A 16,512-nucleotide genomic window follows, 5' to 3' on the forward strand; every position below is an offset into this window, starting at 1 on the left:
GCTTTCATCAAAAGAATACTAAAATATGGAGGAGGGGACCCTCCCTTAGAGTAATTATTTCAGAGAAGAAAACTCCAGGCCCTTTGCTGGCAAATGACTCTATGGAATGTGGAGCCTGTTACCTAAACACTAAGACAAAAGGGCCTAGTGCTCTTTCAATACTAAGGGCCCAATATACTCTACCGAAATCTAAAGGGTTATGTGAGGTTTGTTTGCCTAGAATTTTGAGTCACTAAAACTTGCTTAAAATAAGTGGGCCATCAGCCTGAATTTGAGAATTTTCCTATATTCCAAACGTCCAATGAGTACTTTTGACCTGTATATATGACACTTATGTGACTTCTCTCTACCATTTATATTTTTCAGGTTGACCCATTTTCCTCCATATAATTTGTCAGAAATCCTTCAGATTTTTTTATGTTCAGTAAGAATAATGAAAGTAATATTACCATTTATTAGACATTTGTATACTTCAGGAGCTGTCTTAAATACTTTCCATACACTATTTCATCTGCTCTTAAAAGAGCTTTGTGAAGTAGGTGCTATTTTCTCCGTTTTGAAGATAAAAGTCAAGTTAGTCAGTGACATAACCGGACCTGTGTGTCTCTAGTAAACAAATATGGATCTTGGAGTGCCTGGGTGCCTCAGTTGGTTAACTGTCTGCCTTCAGCTCAGGTCATGATCTCAGCATCCTGGGATCAAGCCCCACATCGGGCTCCCTGCTCAGTGGGGAGTCTGCTTCTCCCTCTCCCACTGCCTCTTCCCCTGCTTGTGTGCTCTCTCTTTTTCTCTCAAAAAAATAAATAAAATCTTAAAAAAATATATGGATCTTATTAATTGCAGTAGCCAAAGTCTCTGGATTAAATTAATGAATACAATCTTCTCTAGCATAATAGAATCATAATCTACAGAAAAACTGGAAAGTAACCCAAAGTTTTCCCAATAAATCAAAAATTCATAGTATATTAGCAAAATCATTTTAATTGTTTTTGAAAAGACAACTGAGAACCCCGGAGAAAAAAATAACTTTCCCTAGTGTTGCACACAAAATTATGTATGTTAGATATAGCCAACTTTTAATTTTTCCAATGACCCTATGATAAATATTAATATCCCCATTTTAGAGGCTCCGGAGAGGTTGAATAAACTGGCCCAAAGTCACAGAGCTATTCACTGTGGTAGTTTGAATTCAGATCTTCAACTATGGAACTCTCCTATTTGAGTCATTAACTTCTGTAATGACTCTCAAATAGTTAATGACAGAGCAAGTATTAGAATCAAGGGAAGATCAGGGTTACTACAAAACAGGGTCTTGTTTATGGAAAAGATGAAACATTTAGGGAAACAGCATTTCTCTTTTCTAAACCCAGTCACACGGAGTAGCCCTGTGGGTTTGGTGGAGTCCTGCTTTGAGGTTCACCAAAGTCAACCACCCTATAGGATATAGGAGATCAGATGAATGAGATGAGGAAGATGAAGGAGAAAAAACTCGTTGCTCAATAGATTTCATCATTTTCCTCCTAAAACTAAGAACCAAAGTTTAACACAGTGAACTCATTAAAAAGAGGAGGCAGAAACTTCAGGCCTTCAAGGAATTACAGCCTCTCAATCTCCACCGGCGTCCATAGTGAAAGAGTCAGAGAAGCTTAAAGGGGTGTTGTTGTAATTTGATATTGTTATTTTTGTTTTGATATTGTTCTTATTATTTGTAAAACCCTCTATGCAATGAAAAAAGTAATGATTATATAGACAAAATACAAGACACCATATTTTAAAAATGTAGCTTCCATCCCAAAACCCATTGTTTTGGTACAGTTCCATGAAGAATCATGTGAATGCACCCTGAGAAGTATGTATCAGAGGAAGCGGACTTTGTTGTCAACCCCTGAATGTCTGAATTCTGACAGTGAACAACTTGGATGTGATTCAAAGAAAGTTCATGGTGTTGAGAGAATATAGTTCTATAATAATGCAGGAGAGCCCTATGAACCTGCTTCTCCAAGAGCTTATCTCCCTTTTGATGCAAGGTTAAATGAGGAGTTGATGAAATTCTGTGACTTAGGGCACTGAAAAAAAATAAAATTCAGACTTGGCAGTTCTTCCCATTTCATTCTAAACTAAACTGGCTGCTCTTCTGGGTGCATTTTGTTTTAATTTTAGAATTTAAAAAAAAACTCTTAATTGTATATAGTAAAAACAAAGACTTTAGACAGATGTCTGTGCTCTGTGCTTGGTGATTTTTATATGTATTTATTTTCAACCCACCGCTCTGAATTTAGACATTCCATCCAACTTTCCTATATTGCAAATTCTCTAAAACAGAAGAGTAGAGAAATAGCAGAAGCTGCCCCTGATTCAAAAACCTCTTTGAACAGTGATAGTAAGCATACGGAATCATTCGGTAAGTAGAGATGAAATATGATGATTTCTATTACCTGCAAGATACGATGTATCCTCCAAAAATGAAAGTATAACTAACTTGACTAACTTGAAAATGTTACAGATAGCCTGTATAAATTCTCCATTACCCCAACTCTAAGGCTGAATCGACGTCTTTACTTCAATACTAAGTACAGAAAAGGGAGGAAGGACCTATTTATTTGGGTGTCTGGACAAAGGGACAAAGAGAAATTACCCTTTCCCTAATCTCCTAATACTGGTCCTCAAATAAAGGAGTTTCATGACCTGAGACTTAGTACTCAGGACGGATATAACTGAAAACGCATGGAAAGTTATGGTGGCTCATTCTCTCCTCTTGACCTAGTACCTGACCAGGAAGACATATTGAGTCACTTGGCTTGTTCTTTGTGGGGAAGTTTTAGTGTCTAATTGGGTCACAAAGCAAGTCAGTTATGCAGGAAAGAAGCCCCACCTTCTGGCCACCCTTGTAAGCTTTCTTTCAGTGCATCCTCCCTACCCCTGTCCATTAGGGCAAGACTAGCTTTCCACTGGTCATTATTTCCTAAAGCAGGAAGCTTTCCCTTATATTTGGGAAGAAAAGATTTGGCAACAGTGGAAATCAAAATATCTCTCTAGCCAGTGCAACATCATCTGTAATCCGTCGTACCCTTTTAAGCCAAAGCACACTTGCTTCATAAGCCTGGTCCTTCTCTTTTTCATTGTAAGGGAGAAAATATAACAGTGTTCTCTGCTGGAAAGGCTTTGTACAGTCTGACAATTGCTGCAGCTTTTTCTTCTCAGCTCATGACCTTAGATAATGATTAACAGAATTTTTACATCTGTTTGCCAAGAACTTTTGCAAATACGACATGATTCCTGTTAGTGACCTTATTAATCAATTTATAACTCAAGCTGGAGCTTCATTGTGTCCAATGTATTTTGCATTTGTAATATAACACTGTATAAAGTATCTCTTAACTCTACTAGGTTCTGTTTGTCTACACAGTGTAGAACGAGGTCTACACAGACCAATTATTTCTTTTTGCTATCTCACTAACATAAGCAATGAAATATAATAACCAGAATGCTTTTTGTTAGCCCCAGTGGAGAGGTTTTCAAGACTATAATAAGAAAGCTGGACTAGCATAAAGCTATGTAAGAGATAGTCCTTTCATTTACACCTGAGTTTTGTGACAAAGGTAAATAAATAAACCGTGCTGAGTTGAGAACGACTACTATCCATGATAGTTGGTAATTAAGAGTAAGGGACAGTTGAAGTGGGGATGAATTTCAGAGTAAAATGTGTTCCGGGAATGTGGGAATGGGTGGGGAATACATGGGAGAAGTCATCGCTCACTAAGATGCTATCACAGTGGGGAAAAATCAAGGGCATGATACTTTCCAAGTCACATTGGAGTATTAGAGACATCTCAGTTTGATTGAGTGTGAATATGCCTTTTTGTACTCTCAATTTCTTAACAAAAATTGAATGCACATTCTTCTAACTATTGCTTCTTGGGGAAATTATCGCTAACTACTTTTTCACGTTCAAGAACCGATAGTTAAACAATGCGCATTGAAAGAACTAAGAAATCCTGACCAGCACTGTCCCGGCCGCTCTTCATTTCCTCCCTCCTCTTATCTCTCCTCTGACAGTCACTTCACGGTTTCTTTCATTGCTATGTTTGAGACAATCATGAAGAGACTGTGTATTTTATGCTTTATTTTGATACATTAATCCTATTTCTGAAAAGGAAATAACTCAGTGAAAGAGAAAAATTCACAGCCCAAGCAAGACGGATATCCAAACAAGTACAATAAGTAAGTGACAAAAACTATAGAATTGGTCTTAGGAATTTTCTTTTGCTATCTAATCCTGAGAGGAAAATTAATTCACCTTTTTTTTTAAGATTTTATTTATTTATTTGAGAGAGAGAGAGAGCACAAGAGGGGGGAGGGTCAGAGAGAGAAGCCCCACTCAGGCTCCATTCTGGAACTCTGGGATCAAGACCTGAGCCGAAGGCATATGCATAACCGACTGAGCCACCCAGGCGCCCCATTTCACCTTTATGTACCTCATTTGTCCATTTGTAAAAATCTTGTAGTATTTGTGTGTGTTTCTGTTTCTTAAAAGTCATAATAAACAGAATTATGTATCTAGTATTTGCCATTTACAATGCAATTAATTGTGCAGAAACATCGGGTGAGGCAAAGGTACTTATTCTCCCATTAAAGAGATGAGCAAACTGAGGTTATAGAGATCATGGTTTTGCCAGGGTCACTTCTGATTATACATCCTGGGTTCTCGTTCTACACTATACTGCTTCTAAGGAGTGGTTATTAATCACCAAGTTTTTTTATGTCACTGAGGGACCAGTATCTACTTTTTAACCCAATAGGCCATAGGAAAATGCATGGAAGACTTGTCTTCGCATCTGAAGTAAAAAGAAGAGGTAGGGAGATGTCTTAGCTTGGGCTGCTATAATAAAATACCATAGACTGGGGGACTGAAACAACAGAAATTTATTTTTCCACAGCTCTAGAGGCTAGAAGGTCCAAGATCAAGGTCTGTCAGGATTTAGTTCCCAGTGAGAGCTCTCTTCCTGGCTTGCAGATGGCTACCTTCTCCCGGTGTCCTCACACACGGTGGAGAGATGGGGAGGTGGAGAAGGGGAGGAAGAGAGAGAGAGAAAAAGAGGGTACTCTGTTCTCTCTTCTTCTTCTTATGAGACACTAATCTCATCATGTGGGTCCACTCCCCATGACCTCATTTAAACCTAATTATGCCTCACAGTCCCCACCTCCAAATACCATCATATTTGGGGTTAGGACTTCAATATTTGAATTTTGGAGGGACATAAATAGTCAGTTCATAACATAGATGTAGGGCAAATGTGTCTGCATGCTAAATTACAAAACACAATAGTTACTAGAAGTGTAGAATTATAAGCTGAACTCACATCCCCTGACACATTTTTCTCTTTACAGAAGACAAATGGGAAAAAAAAAAATGAAGTGATCTGCCCAACCATGGTCAGCTTATCATTTGTATTTGGTTTTCTCCCATTTTCATGCTACAGCTCCTAGCTAAACTCATACCTATGTGTGCTATCTTTCTTCCCTCCCTGTGAAATCCCTCAGCTTCCAGCAACCTGACATACACCTTAACCGTTGTACTGGACTGCATACTTCGCCAAACCCATCCTTCAGAAAAGAACCAGTGAGACACTGATTTCTCCAGGAACAATTCCCTGAACCCCCAGATTGGTAGAACCAAGATCTCATTCAGAGGCTACCCACTCCTGAAGGGGAGATGAGCTCAAAGCCCCTGTGACAGACAGTGGAAATTCCCTGCCCCACCTCCCACTGCAGGGATCCCTGCAAAGTCCAAGAGTGCTTATGTTCTAGTCAACTCCACTGTCAAGTTCTTGGAGCCACTACAATGACTCATCTTAGGGAATGCCTCGCTGAGCTGAGCTGCTTAGAACTGTGTTCGCTCAGATGGGCTATTGAGATTTCTTCCTTGATATCCATTAAACACCACCTCACTCAAGACATTCGTGTGATTGGCAGGCTGGAAAGACAGAGGGATTTATTGGGTACCTTTGACAACAGCTTACTATCAGCTGTCGACAGTGTCTCATGGCGAGGTCTCCTGTCCTCTTCCTTTGCTCCCTTCTCCCAGCCACCAGCTCAACTACCAAGTGTAGCTAGCCACCCCCACCCCCACTGGAAAGCTCGACTATCTTTTCTGTTTCCTTGTTTTCTTTTTTTTTCTCCAATATGTTATTTATATATTTTAGAAAGAGAGAGAGAACATCATGAGCAGGAAGGGCAGAGGGAGAGGGAGAGAGAGAATCTCAAGCAGACTCAAGCCCAATGCGGGGCTTGATCCCAGGACCCTGAGATCATGACCTGAGCTGAAACCAAGAGTCAGACGTTTAACCATGGAGCTGCCCAGGCGCCCCTGTTTCCTTGGCTTCTGCTAAGTCATGCCCTCTTCCCACACCATCGCTCACCTTCCACTTAAAGACAGTTCTCTCCCTAAGAGCAACTCTGGTGCTTGCTATAAAGAAATACATGCTCCCCTCCGTTTCAGCAGGTTAATCTATGGGCTAAGAGCAGCTAGACCCTCTGATCCCAGCCACAGCGTTTCTGGCATCTCTACTTCATTTAATGAGGGTCGTCGCTTTTTCAAACTTCTAAAAACCATCCTAGCAGAGTTTTAACAGTCTTCTGGGTCCCTTGCCAGGGTGCTGTTTACTGTGTTACCAGAGTATCCCTATGGTGACAACCTCTCCTTTGCCTCGATTTCTCTTCTGACCCTTTGATTCAGCATCCCCGGGATCCACTCCCAGGCAGACGCTTCCGGTTCCTGCTAGTACATATTACCAGACACTGCTGCTTTTTTGGCAAATATTTCCTCTCCTCCTGCAGCAGGTCCTGAGCATCCACAGTCAGGATACGCTGAGATTTGATGCTAAATACTGACTGGTGTCCAAGAGGGGAGGTAGAGGCAGATCTTAAGGAGGGTATGCATTGTTTTTATTTATTTATATATTTTTTATTTTTTTTTAAAGACTTCATTTTATTTATTTGACACAGAGAGAGAGAGACAGCTAGAGAGGGAACACAAGCAGGGGGAGTGGGAGAGGGAGAAGCAGACTTCCCGTGGAGCAGGGAGCCTGATGCAGGGCTCGATCCCAGGACCCTGGGATCATGACCTGAGCCGAAGGCAGACGCTTAACGACTGAGCCACCCAGGCGCCCTTGCATTGTTTTTAAAATGCCTGCCCCATTTGAGGCTTTTGCGGTCTTCAAATAAAGAGGAGCATGGCAGGGTCTATCTCCCAACAAGAGGCCATGGGCAGGAAAGTTCAGGAGACTCTAGCCAGACAGCCCATCTCAAGTTTCAGAGCCCCATCCCTTCCCTATCAGCACCTTGACCTTGGTGTAAGAAACCTATCTCAGATGAGAATGAAGAGTCTTCTGAAGGTCTGTCGTTCACAGTGCAATCCTGTGCCTGACCTTGAGCTTTCTTTGCCTCAGATGAAGATAATTGAGGCTAGGGCTTGGGTGTGGTGGTAGGGATCTCTTTAAATGTGCACAGAAGCTCTCCAATTCTCCCACTTCCCTGTAAAAATTGAGATTAACATGAGCCCGCCATTTTCTTTCTTCATGCATCAATAGTGTCCAGCAGAAGCCACACAACTCCATTGTCTTAAGAGCTCAAAAATCATTAGCCTATTCATTTCAAATTCAAAGTTTTCCTTGAAAGTTGTTTCCAAAGCTTGATTCTATTATTCTGTTGATATGCCATATCATATGAATAAAAATTAAAAAGAGAACTATAAGGTATGATCTGGTATGCAATAATGAAAGCCCCTAAATCTCTGGGTGCAAACATAAATGATTCTTTAACTCTTAATTTTATTTTATTTTATTTTAAGTAGGCTCCACGCCCAGTGTGGAGCCCAGTGCAGGGCCTGAACTCACAACCCTGAGATCAAGACCTGAGCTGAGATCGAAAGTCAGGCACTTAACTGACTGAGCCACCCAGGTGCCCTGATTTAACTCTTAATTTTTTTTAAAGATTTTATTCATTTATTTGAGAGAGAAAGTGTTAGAGAGAGAGAAAGTATGAGAGGGGGAAGGGTCAGAGGGAGAAGCAGACTCCCCGCTGAGCAGGAAGCCCGATGCGGGACTTGATCCTGGGACTCCAGGATCATGACCTGAGCCGAAGGCAGATGCTTAACTGACTGAGCAACCCAGGCGCCCCTAACTCTTAATTTTAAATCAAGGCATTTTCTTTGAGTAAATTCATAGTCCAACTACAACTTATTAACTATGGAATAGATCCTGTCTGAAGTATCATGGGTACAATTTCTTACATGTTTTGTTAACAGTAAATGAACGGAATGATTTTAGTTTATGTTCTCAGTTCTACATTTTAAATTTAACAATTGAGCCACAGAAAATATAAACCATTATATGATAACACCTACAGAAAAAAGAATGTCTTTTGTTAAATGTTGACAGATTTGTGCCTGAATACTCCATCCTATATCTTAAAAGGTGTCTTGTTCTAAATTATAACCTTAAAAAAAATCACATCCCAAAACGTGTACAGTGGGAATCCCAGAAAGAGAGGCAAGAGAGAAGAGGAAAAGGAATATTTGAAGCAATAATGGTCAAAAGTTTCCCAAATATGATGAAAAACATTAATCTACACATCCAAGAAGCTCGATGAACTCCAAGTAGGATGAAAATAACACTGGCAAGGAATTAACTTTGTTGGGGATTTATTGTTTAACTTTGTAACTATATGAATAAAATTTCAAACTTAAGATGATTTTCTTCTAAGAAATTCTTATTTGTAATTGAATTACTTGTTTATTTTTGTCTTTACTATGTCATTCCATGAGGAAAGATTATATTCTGATAGTGTGTTGGGACAGGGAGAGGCTATAGAAGCTGAGATCAATCTAATGTCTAAAATCTAACATCATGGTGGCGGGGGGGGAGAGAAATAGGAAAAAATGTCATCTTCAAAATCCATATGTTATTAAGAGTATAGGATGAAAATAAATGAAAGCATTAATGTGTGTGCATATGGAATAAAAATCTGAGTTAAATTCAGCCTAAGGTTGAATTTTTTTAATATTCTGTAAGTAAGTTCATGGACCATGTCTCATTTGCGTAGCAACATTTCTGTCACGCTTCTAGTCATGGCCTAGAAGTCTAATATTTTGTTAAAGTTTTAGAAGACCCTTTACTAGGACAATTTTAGGGGTAATAAATTTTAAAGAACACAAAATTAGGAATTTTTATATTGCAAAACTGTTTTGAAAAGGATTCATAAATCTTATACGTTATAAGACACAAGAGCTAAAAGCCAAAAACTGCCTTGAAAAGTTGTGATTCAAAATGAGATCATTCAAATCAAAAATTAATTTTCCCAAATTACAAAGAATATTTACAGAAGCTGAGTGATTAACTCTTAGCTTTTGCTAATTTATCTTGACTTTTCTTTCACCAAAAAAATTGAAAGCTGTGGAGAATATTGTAGAAAGCGTTTTTGTTGTTTTTTTACTTAAAAAAAAAACCCAACTTATTAAAAACTTAAAAGACTAGTATAAAGATTCCTGTATACCTTTTGCTCAGTTTCCCCAACTGTAAATAGCTTATACATTTGTTTTCTCATTCTGTCTCTCTCTCTCACACACATATGCATGTATAATTTTTTTCTGAACTAATTGAGAATAAATTGCAAATGTAACTCTAAATATTTTGGTAGATATTTCCTAAAATACAAAGACACTATTCTATATAATCACAGCACCACCATCTATATAATGAAATTAACACTGATATATGATAACCATCTAATTCACAGGACCCATTCACATGTTGTCAAATTTTACAATAATTCCATTTGTAGAAAAAAAAATTTCTACAGGTTCAAGATCAAATCCAGGATCACATGCTGCATTTAGCCGTGAACTCTTTAGAATCCTGCAATTTAAAACAGTTACTCCACCTTTCTTTGACTTCCCTGAACTTAACATTTTTTGGTGAGAACTTGATATAATTTGGTGAGAACTTGTCAGTTATTTTCTGTAATATTCCTTAATTTTTATTAATATAATGAAATAAAATTTTTTCTAAAAATCAGCAGACAGAAATTTCAAACTATTATAAAATAATCAGCACTCTCTCTATGCCCTATGTCTCACCTCAGTGCTGCAGCTTAAACAAGAAAGAGAAGAAAAAGAAGGAAGGTAAAAGAAAATTAAATCGATAAGAAAATCTTCAGAAAAAGAAAAATAACTTCCTGTAGCCACAATATTTTACTTAAGCCATAATAATCCCATAAATATTAAATCCTAGATCTAATTCAGTTAAAAAAAAAAAATAACCAATACCTATGCATAAATAGGGCACTCTAGTAAATAGTGCAATGTAGCTAGGTATCTAATGTCTCTTTCTAGACTTGAAATTCTGGCTTCATCTTTGTAATTTGCTTAGCCTAAAGCTTTTGCAAAACCAAACTATGAATGTCTCTCACCCAACTTCCCCATAGTAAAGTTTTCACTTTATTAGAACCCATCTCTTTTACTTCCTCATTGTCTGATTTTCAGCTGGTGTCCTAGCAGTTTAACTGTTGAGCATCTCAGCTATTTCATGACTGTAGTGTCATTCTGTTATCATTTATTTTGTTACTTATTTCTCAATAAACATAATTTAGTCAACAAGTAAACTTCTCTTTCATGCAAACATTGAGCATTCATAATCATAAAAATTATTTTCTGGGTGAAATTTTCCATTATGTATTTATAGCATCAGACTACAAATTTTTGAGAATTATATACATAAAATCGAGGAATGCATTTGCAGCAGTGACATCATTACATTTCCCTCATATAAACATTCACATTTTATTATTTTTTAAAATCATACAGTGATTTGGGTCACCTGGGTGGCTCAGTTGGTTGAGCGTCCGACTCTTGGTTTTGGCTCAGGTCGTGATCTCAGTGTTGTGAGATCAAGCTGCATGGGGCTCCATACTGGGCAAAGAGTCTGCATGAGATTCTCTCTCCCCTCTCCCTCTTCTCTGCTGCTCTTGTGCTCTCTCTCTCTAAAATAAATAAATAAATCTTTATTTTTTTAAAATTTAAATTCAATTAATCAACATATAGTGTATTACTAGTTTCAGAGATAGAGTTCAGTGATTCATCAGTTGCACACAATGAACACCACACCCAGTGCTCATTACATCAAGTGCCCTCCTTAACGCCATCACCCAGTTACCTCATCCCCCCACCCCCCTGCCTTCCAGCAACCTTCAATTTGTTTCCTATAATTAAGAGTCTTTTATGATTTGTCTCCCTCTTTGTCTTATTTTATTTTTCCCTCTCTTCCTTATGATCCTCTGTTTTGTTTCTTAAATTCCACATGAGTGAAATCATATGATAATTGCCTTTCTATGACTTTCCCTTAGCATAATACCCTCCAGTTCCAACCATGTCACTGCAAATAGTGAGATTTCATTTTTTTGATCACTGAGTAATATTCTATTGTATATATAAGTAAATAAACCTTTAAAAATAAGTAAATAAAATTATACAGTGATTTGATCAACATGGCAATGATTGATTAGGTTCTCATTTCTTTCATGAATCCTGTGGTTTATGATATATTACTCACTGATTCAATTCACCAAGACTTTGTAAAAATCTTTAAAGTATTAGCTCTGAATCACATGGAGTTTTTATAAATCAGAATAATATTTTAACTAACCTAAAGGATATAGGCTAATTCCTTGGAATTTCCCTTGTAACTGATATGTTTTCTCCTTTTTTCCTGTACAGATTTATCATACAGCTCCATATGCCCAAAAGATGGACTAATAGAGCAGACAAGAATTTTTAAGATAATTTTATCCAACACTCTTATTTGGGAGGCAACTGAGAGGAGCACAGAGAAACTAAGTGTCCAGGTTTCCTGACATCAGGTCTGCAAACTTGCTATACTACACACAAAGGGACCTGCTATCTTCATAAAGATAATGTCTTAAGCAAAAACAAAACAAAACAAAAAACTGGCACAGAATATGTTCTGTATGTCTTTGACAGAACACGGAAGCACCCTCTATTTGGGAAGGCTGAACTCCTCACTGTGAATACCATTTGGAGAGGACTGAGATGATAGTCAATTGTGAGAGACATCACAGCCAGATCAGGCTCGGACACAGGTGAGCTGCCCAGGTGTTACTAACAACCTTCTATAGCCTCACCCTGAAATAAATATGTAACCAATATTTCATGAATATCCATTTGAAAGGTCAACAAATAATCAGAGGGCCCAAGCCCACATGTTTCCATCTAACCTGTGGTATTTGAGACCATTTCCTGTACCAGGGGGCAAAAATAGAAACGAGATGCAATTTTAACTAGCCGTTTAAGAAAATTTTTTAAAAGATTTATTTATTTGTGTAAGAGAGAGAGAGCATGAGTGGGGGGAGGAGAGGGAGAGGGAGAAAGAATCCCAAACACACTTCGAGCTCAGTACAGAGCCCACCACACTGAGATCATGACCTGAACTGAAACCAAGAGTCAGATGTTTAACTGACTATGCCACCCAGGTGCCCTGCTATTTAAGAAATTCTAATCAAACCTTCCATGGGCTTTAACCAAATAAACAAATCCAATGTGAATTTTAAAAATTGTCTGAGAATTTAAAAAGCAAGGAAAGGATCTGAGAATTTAAAAAGCAAGGAAAGGAAATGGGAGACAGAACAGAATAGGGATATAAACATAACATAGAACAACCAGAAAAGAAATGGCAATTTTAATCAAGTAACTTGCTGTTTTGTACAACCGCAATTGGTTCAGTTAACATTTACTAACAGATGAGGCTTGCCTTTGCTGAAGTGATGTGAATAGACTGTTCCCTTCTGTGCCACACAGACATGATATACAGAGGAAGCAAGATCATAATTTGCCTATAAGAAGAGTTACGTCAGCATCATCATGGTGGCAAAAGATGTCCCTCATTTTTGTCCCCCCCAATAACAAAAATTCAGCATCCATGAACAAAGGTGTCTTTGAGGTCACTGTAGGATCCAGCACCATCTGCTAAGGGGTCAAAGAGAAGTCTCCCCGACCAGTGCATCAGGCAATAGGCAGACAGAACTTGGTTCTAGCTGTGGATCTGGTAGTAGCACATGAACTGGCCTCATCCCTCTTGGCTGTGGTGCAGAAGCTCCCAGAGAACACTGACTTGGACAATTACCCATATATGAGAGAGCCTTGGTGGAAGTCCAGGTTTACAGAGAAGAAGTGTCAGCACACTGCTGCAGCAAAAAAATAAGGAGTTCCACTGCCTTTGAGTTGACAGTGAAGCCTGGAAGAGATGAGTGCTACTTCAGACGGGAAGTTAGCAATGCAAAATTTGAAGGACAGGAAAAACCAAGATAACATGGCACCATCAGGAGATCACAGTAAGCTTCCTGTAAGCAAACCCAAACACACGAAGATCTGCAGTTTAACCCCCAGAAGGCTATTGGTGAATTTCTCAGCCAGAAACCTTGCAGACCAGGAGAAAATGGGATGATATATTCAAAGTGCTGAAATGTCAACTGTCAATGCAGTTTAAATAATTAAAAATAGTTATGTTAAGGAAATTCAATAAGATACAAGAAGACAAAGACAATTCAACAAAATCAGGAAAAGAGTATAAGATTACAATGAGAAGTTTAACAAAGAGATAAAAATCACAAAAAAGAACCCAGCAGAAATTCTGAAGCTGAAGCATGCAATGCATGAAATGAAAAATGTAATAAAAAGCATCAAAAGCAGATGAAAGAATCTGTGAGCTTGAAGACAGGGACTTCAAAATTATCCAGTCAGAAAAGATCAAAGAAATAAGATGAAAAAAATGCAGAAAGCCTTTGTGGTCTATGGGAAACCATCAGAAAAAACAGTTTGTAAATTATTGGAAATTCCAGAAAGAGAAGAGAGAAAGGGGGAGCAGAAAGTTTATTTAAAGAAATAATGCCTGAAAACATCACCAATCTGGGGAGAAATTTAGATATCCAAGTTCATAAAGCTCATAGGTCACTAAACAAAATCGAATCAAAGTGATTCTCTCTAAGACACATAATAAAACCATCAAAAATTGGGGGCTCCTGGGTGCTCAGTCGGCTAAGCATCCAGTTCTTGGTTTCGACCAAGGTCATGATCTTGAGGTTGTGGGATCAAGCCCCACTTTGGGCTGTGCTCAGTGCAGAGTCTGCTTCAGATTCTCTCTCCCTCTCCCTCTCATTCTCTCTCTCTCAAATAAATAAATAAAATATTTTAAAAATAAATAAATAAAACCATTAAATATGAAAAACAAAGAATCTTAAAAGCATCAAGAGAAAAAAGGGAACCCCCTTACAAGGAACCCCCAGAAGGCTATTGGTGAATTTCTCAGCCAGAAACCTTGCAGACCAGGAGAAAATGGGATGATATATTCAAAGTGCTGAAATGTCAACCAAGAATTCTTAACCTGGCAAAGCTGTCCTTCAGAAATGAAAGAGAGAGAAAGACTTTCTAAGACAAATAAAAGCTGAGGAAATTTATCTCCACTAGACCCGCCTTACTGGAAATGCTGAAAGGCGTTCTTCAAGATAAATGAAAGGATACTAATTACTAATGTGAAAACATTAGTTAAATTTAGTTTAAAAGATAAAGATATAGTTAAATTTAAATTATTCTAATACTGTATTATGGTGGAGTGTTAATCACTGAACTCTAATAAAAAAGGTGAACAACAAGAGTATTAAAAATAACTATATAGCTGTGAGGTGTCTGGATGGCTCAGTCAGTTAAGCATCCAACTCTTGATTTTGGCTCAGGTCATGATCTCGGGGTCGTGAGATTGAGCCCCGGGTCAGGTTCTGCGTTGGACGTGGGGCCTGTTTGGGATTCTCTCTCTGCCCCTCCCCCACCTCCTCACTCTGGCTCTCATGCTCCCTCTTTCTCTTAAAAAAAACAAAAAACAAACAAAAATACCCCCACAAAACCTATAGCTGTAATAATTTGTCCATGAGTACACAATATAAAAAGAGACAATTTCTGACATCAAAAACAAAAGAGAGGCAATAAAAAGGTATAGTTTTTACATGCATTGAAAGTTGTTATCACTATAAAATACACTGTTATCTATAAGATGTCTCAAGTATCGCTTCTCGGACTTTTGGCTAAGATCAAGCGTAGTATAAGATGTTTCAAGTAAACTTTGTGGTAAAAACAAAGCAAAAACCTATAGTAGATTCACAAAAGATGAAGAGAGGAAATCAAAGCATCCACCATGGAATCTTATCATTTCACAAAGGAAGGCAGCAAGAGAAAAAGAAAGGAACAAAAGAACTACAAAACAGCCAGAAAACAATAATATGGCATTAGTATGTACTTAACCTATCAACAGTTACTCTGAATGTAAATGTATTGAATTCTCCAATCAAAAGATATAAGATTTTTTTGTTTATCCACTAAGCTGGATAGACTAAAAGGAACAAAACCAAACTATATGCTACTCTTTTCAGCTTTAAGGACACACATAAACCCCAAGTCAAGATATAGAAAGAGATAGTCCATGCAAATGAAAACCAAGAGAAAGCAGGGGTAGCTATATTTATATTAGACAAAATAGACTTTAAGCCAAAATAGTAACAAGGCACAAATAAGACCATTAAGTAATGATAAGGGAGTCAATTCATTAAGAAGGTATAACAATCATAAATACTTATGCCTCTAATATTGGAACATCTAAATATATTAAGCAAATACTAACATATCTGAAGGAAGAAACAGACAACAGTACAATAATAGTAAGGGACTTTAATACCCACTTTCAACAATGCATAGATCATTCAGACTGAAAATCGACAAGGAAATGTTGGACATGTATCATATTTTTGACCAAATGGACCTAACAATTGACATATACAGAACATTCCATCCAACATCAACAGAATACACATTTTTCACAAGTATACAAGGAATATTCTCCAGGATAGATCGTATTATAGGTCACAAAACAAGGCTTAGCAAATTTAAGAAGATTGAAATCATGCCAAGTATCTTTTCCAGTCACAATGGTATGAAACTGGAAATCAATAATAGGAACAAAGCTGGAAAATTCACAGATAAGTTGAACAACATACTACCGAGCAACCAATGGGTCAAAGAAGAAATCAAAAGGGAAATAAAAAACAGTCTTGAAACAAACAAAAATGGAAACACGTATACCAAAACCTGCGGGATCCTACAAAAACAGTTCTAAGAGGGAAATTTATAGCAATTAATGCCTAAATTAAGAAAAAAGAAAGATCTCAAATAAACAACCTAACCTTACATCTCTAGGAACTAGACAAAGAAGAACAAAGCCCAAAGTTAGCAAAAAGAAAGAAATAACAAAGATTAAAGCAGAAATAAATTAACTAGATCAGCAAAACAATATCTTTGGGGTAAATACCCAGTAGTGCAATTGCTAGGTCATAGGGTAGCTCTATTTTCAACTTTTTGAGGAACCTCCATACTGTTTTCCGGAGTGGCTGCACCAGCTT

The sequence above is a fragment of the Leptonychotes weddellii genome, chromosome 4 (assembly GCF_054177405.1).
Source record: "Leptonychotes weddellii isolate Sample4059 chromosome 4, ASM5417740v2, whole genome shotgun sequence".
Lineage (NCBI taxonomy): Eukaryota > Metazoa > Chordata > Mammalia > Carnivora > Phocidae > Leptonychotes > Leptonychotes weddellii.